Source organism: Carcharodon carcharias, chromosome 20 (genome assembly GCF_017639515.1).
Source record: "Carcharodon carcharias isolate sCarCar2 chromosome 20, sCarCar2.pri, whole genome shotgun sequence".
Classification (NCBI taxonomy): Eukaryota; Metazoa; Chordata; class Chondrichthyes; order Lamniformes; family Lamnidae; genus Carcharodon; species Carcharodon carcharias.
Window position 1 is genome coordinate 17217316 of NC_054486.1, and position 6000 is coordinate 17223315.

The following is a 6000-nucleotide window of genomic DNA, read 5'->3' on the forward strand; positions in this document are numbered from 1 at the left end:
CTCCACAATCTTGTGCTGGAAAGGGGGGACGCAGTGGACAATGAAGATGTCGGCGCAGTGGCCACGATGAGTCCAGCAGTGAGTCCGAGGATGAGCAAGCACAGGGAAATGCTGAGGGGATAGACGCTGACCCGGACATACTGCAGGGAGGCAGGGACACCCGAGAAGCTTTAATTCAACAATCCTTCAGCTAGCACAGCACAGGTGGACCTCCAGGACAAGCCTGGGCTGGAGGCTCCATACTCGATAACTGAGAGCCAAATCTTCCAGGCTAGGAACAGTAACTAAGGGCCTTGTTAATAAAGCTGAATATCCAACAAAGCACTCATTACAGTTTTGGAAACCCTCCACATTCAGAAGCAAAGAGACAGGCTCAGTCATGGTCACATGTCTGAATTTATTATGTCAAGCAAACCAACTTATTCCAAAAAAATACAATGGTGTTACAAATCAGAACAAATCATAAGGACCTCATCTCGGGCCAACACAAAAGCACCAGTGAGAAACCCGTGGTGTGCCTAAGGTGCCTTATGTTTACATTTCCGGCCGCTACGTCTTGGTGCTGTCCCATCGCTGGGAGTGGCATCTGAGACAGCCTGCTGACTCCGCTGTCCTGTTGGCCTCGATGACCTTGGTGGGTGTCCTCTAGCCTGTGGAGCCTGCGCTGGCCCCACCTGGGAGGGAGTGGCCAGTTCCAGAACTGGCACCTCCCCAGTTGTCGCAGCCTCACCGGATGCCACGGTCACTGGGAGAGGGATGGAGGAGCTGCTGCCCTCATCCGGAACGCCCTGAGAGGTGCCCACAGAGACAACAGGGCAGCTGCTGCGCCAACGTGAGGTCGCTTTGGATCTCCCTGCTCACCATGGATGGATGGGCAACGAGCTGGGGAAGTTGATGCCCACACCATCTCCCATTCTGGCACTGACCAGCTGAGGTCATTGCCGATGTGAGGGCTTGCTGGTCAGAGCGCATCCCCAGGAAGCCCTGACTGGTCTCCTGGAGGAGCCTCTCCACGAAAGTCACCTCTCTCTCCAAGGAGGACACATGGCGCTTGGACATGTGGCTCATTGCTTCGGCGATCATCCGCGTGGACTCCTCCACCACGGAGACCAAGCCAAGCATAGCCTCATGTATCTCCCCAAGATGCTCCTGCACACCCGGCTGTATTTCCTGCACTTGCTCCATCATGGACGACTCCAGAGTCACATCATCAGGCACCAACTGAGCATGTGCCTGGTCCCCTGCAGTCCTGCGACTGCTGGCACCATGGGCACTCTCTGTGTCTGCCAGCTCCTCCAGCAACTGTGAAGTGCCCTCACCACTGTGCCTCGGGACACTAGCCGATGTTCTAATTCCCACCGAGGTGCTAGTATCTGCGCTGGTGCCTGCCTGGCAGAGATGGTGTGACGCTGGTGAGACTTCAGGACCCTCTGGAGTGAGAGGGGGCTTCTGCTGCTCCTCCTCCTGGCCCTGCTCCGATGATGCTGAAAGGAAGAACAAGGACACTGGATCAGTTAACATGGAGACAACGTTAATGTGCATCCCTGTTCCCCGGATCATTATGCACTCATCCTTCCTTAAGCAATGGTCAAGCCATGTTGCAAAATTAAATCAATTAACATTCAGCACTGCTATGGCTGTTGGGAGAACAATGCTGACCTCACTGCTGGGCATAAATACCTGGCCGTGGCACCCCAGCCTCACCAACACCAGTGCACCTGGGCGCATGGCACCTCTCCAAATCTAGGGCCTCCTGCTCAAGCTGGCTGAGAGTGGCTAACTGTGCCTGGCTGCAGCCTGTCCTCGCACATCTGCAGCATTATGAGCATTCTTCTCCTGAAAATGAGAGACGAGCATTGATTTGTGCAAATTGTACACAGACGGACTTCGCACACGGCCCACCCCAACCAGAGTGGGACATATCAGGGCTCCAGAGCCCCCTCACCCCACTGCTGCCGAACACTCGCACAAAGATGCTAGGCCTGTTCCCCACCCTCCCATCCTCCCCTTAGATAAACGCTGCCTACAGCACATCAGGCACCACACGGTATATCCTTCCATAGCAAGGAGGCACAATCACATGGAGTGCAGAGGGCAGCAGATGGTTTGTTGCCACGCCACCGTGAAGCTCCCCTCCCAGCATCTCATCACCCTGACTTGGACATGTCCTGGAGTTTCAGCATTGTGCCTGAGTGCAGCTCCTCCAGGTTGCCCCCAAACCAGTTATGTGGGACTCAGTGTACCACATGCTGCAGGCGCAGAAACCATCCCTTCACCACCCTCTCAGGATGACCTCAGCATGGGTAATATCTGCTAGCCCACCCAGCAAGGGACACAGGCCGTCAATGATTCAATGCAGTCACTACACCCAGACTTGGGGGTGGAAGGGCAGCAGGGGGGAATGCTGACTTGCTGGATTAAGTGACTAATGCCAACATTGTCCTTCCAAAGCGCAACAAATCTTTGAAGTGCTTGCGACACTGGATCCAGGTGTGCCGCACCACATCGCAGGAGCTCACCACCTCCGCCACCTCCTCCCAGGCACGTTTCGTCATGTGGGGAGAGCCTCCTTCTCCTGTCCTGGGGAACCAGCATCTCCCGCCGTGCTGCCACCTCCTTGAGGAGGGCAGCAAGGCAGTCAACCAAAAAATGAGGGGCACACTGCCCCCCGCTGTACCCTCCGGCCTGGCCTGCTCACCTGAAGCCCTCTGGTGAGCCCTTCAACTTGCCATTGTGAGCAGCCTTGCAAAGGCTGTCAGCGCTTCTGATAAACAGACCGCCGGGTCACCATTAGACAGTGCCCTCCTGCTGCCGCCTGCCCACTCTCGCTATCCTCGGGAGTCACGCATTACGCTGAGTAGGCCTTAATTGGCCCACCCGTGTAAAATGGCAGCGTGGATCCAATCGCGGGCGCCAACTCCACCCCTCCTGTCAACCAGAAAATTCAGCCCATTAACTCTGTCTGTCTCTCCGTAGATTGTTATGAATCCTGTAGAGACCTACAACTTTTTACAAGAGATTTGAACTTCCAGTTGATTGCTGAAAGAATTATATGATAAGATTTCATGTTTTAAACATTATTTTCTTTTTTTAGGCAGCCTATATTTTAAACTACAGAAAGGAACATTCCTCCTTTATTCCTTTCAAACATCACACTCTGCATGGAATTACAGTCCTTATAGCAATCAGTCTACAGTTGCTCCCAGCTTCCATGTCATTGAGTAGTAACTTCAAGTGACCGTCTTCAGGCACTTTCCTCAGTTTTCAGAGAGTTTCTTAGTAACAGCAATAAAGCCTGTTCCACTGATTTTTCTTTCCTCCGGCCATACCAGAACAAATCTCTGGGAATCCACGGGAAGATTGCAGGATGCATTTCTTTAACGAGAGACCGTCTCCCTCCTGCATCTGGCTGTTTTAGCTCGCAAAATCAGGTAGCCTTTTCTCTCTGCTGACCACACCGAACTGCTGACTGTGATATTCACTGATTTGTAGGGAAGCCTATAACCTGTTCTCAAAAATGACTTCCTCTGTCCTCTTCCCCATGGTAAGGTGAACCTCATTAACCTTGTATCTAGGTAGAAATGCTAATTGGCTATTGGTGTCAAGGGCTTCAAAGGATAGGATGAATATTGCTGGTAAGACAAAATGCTATTTAACAAAAGATGTGCAAGTATCAGAATAGTATTGTCCTGGGCCAGTTTATAACCCGTCCACACAATGAGGTTGGAATTCAAACCCTAAGCTCAAAACTACATGTATTTTCAAGCATCAGCAAGTCTTCCTGCACTGAAGGATCAGTCGTGACTGCTGTTGTAATTTAGTTGCCCTTATGTGTGTTTGTGACATGAAAATTTTATTCTACGCTCTGTCAGTTGAAGTAATCCTTTAGTGAAGCAAGTCAGAAGTGTTAAAGCCTTTTTTGTAGGTAGAATGAGTCTGCGACAACTTTGTCATTGTTCATTGAATAACTCAAAATGCAAAAATGACTTTAAGGACAAGTAACCATCATAGATATTTACAAAAGCACTTGGAGACACTTCCACACTAGAACCTCAGTTTTCAGCTGATTAACTTCACTTTGCAACATAGAACTAACAGGTCACATTGCTATTAAGGAGCCAAGTGCCATTCTCAATCTATTCAAAAAACTCAACATGATTTTTATAAATGCAAAATAAATTCTCTTCGAATGGATGGATATTTGTAACTGTGTTCGCAAAGTATCTTGTTTGCTATCCGATAACACATGCTGGGATGACTGTGCGAATATTGAGAGAGAGAAGGGTTGGGCCATGCTTATTATCCCTCTGATCAAGCAGCCTGGCAGCACTTGCGTAGGTTCCTATCTGAGGTACTGGAAGGTGATCAGATTATGTATTGATAGGCATTTGTTGAGAGATAAATGTTGGCCAGGACACTGGGAGATCTCCCCAGCTCCTCTTAAAGTCCCTTGCCGTGACCTGGGTTTCACATTTCTCACAAAAGATGGCACTCCCCTCTACTGTACTGAAGTGCCGGCCTGTATTATGTGCTCTGAGGTGAGATCTGAACCTTCAATCTTCTGACTCAGAGTAGGGTGCTATCACTGAACCCAGAGTTGATACTTTAGCAGCAGTATGCATGCGTCTCACTCCATAATACCAAATTATCCCTGATGGGGCACAAAAGTGCTGGAAATTCGATCCAGTGTAATAGCTATGATTTTCTCCATTCCTCTTGTGATGGTGATGACTGTTGCTGAGATACAGTCCTATGGCGTTGGCAACTCTGCTAAATAGCAATTCTTCATGTGTGATCATGGGCTGGAGCTTTTTGAGACTCCCACGCCACAGGCTGAGACTTACAGGTAATTTATTGGAAAATCGTAGGGTGTTTTCCCCTGTGATTTTCTGTTTTTAGAATGAACGGATGTAAAAAGACAAGCATCGTTTTCCAATAAGTTTCCTGCTGTACGTGAGGCCCCTTGAATGTTAAAGGGCCTCGGGAAATTCAGCCCAAAGCAGCAGTAGACTAAAAATGTAAGGGTGCCACAACTGAGCTCAATTTAGCCCTCGTCTACCATCCATTTATGGGGATTTCTAGCAAGGAGCACTAGAAAGAAAACAAAAGATGCTGGAATCTGAAATAAAGATCAAAGTGTTGGACTTACACATAAGATCCTCCAGCAGCTTCGAAGAAAAAAAATAATATTTTGTGTATGGACCCAACTCTCATGGGAGCAGGAACTCTTTCTTGACTAGTTTTTCTCCTGCTCTATTTCAGTAGTCGCAAAGCTAAATCCAATGCTTCCCCCACCCCTGCACCGCCACAGCTGAGATCAGCTAACCCAGCACAACCATCCCCACCCCCTTTCTGATCCCCCTTTTTCCAATAATTTATCATTTTTAAATATTTTTTTAAAATATATTTTTCTTTTCCCACCTATTTGTATTATTTTTACATTTATTTCCATCCATTGTTTTGTCTCCAACTTTTAGCCTATTCCGATCCCTTCCACCCACCCCACCCCCACTAGGGCTATCTGTCACTCGCTCGTCCTGCTTTCTACCCTTAATGTCACATTCCTCAGCTAATATCACCACCATCAACAACCCTTTGTCCTTTTGTTTATGACATCTTTGACAATCTCTTCTTTGCCTCCACCTTCACTAGCCCTCTATCCAGCTCCACCTGTCCCACCCTCCTCAACCAGCTTATATTTCACCTCATTTCTATATTTCCTTAGTTCTGATGAAGAGTCATACGGACTCGAAACGTTAACTATATTCCTCTCCGCAGATGCTGTCAGACCTACTGAGTTTTTCCAGCTATTTTTGTTTTTATACCTGGGATTAGGCCTCTGCATATCAACTGAGCCAGCGGAGAGCCAGCTCCATTTAGCACACCTTGAGTCTGTAGAGTTCAGGGCACTGTTCCAGGTGGGCATGTAATCCTAGGAGGGAGCACAAAGAAGGACAAAATAAGTCGGATTTGGAACCTGGATGATGGGGAACCAACTAA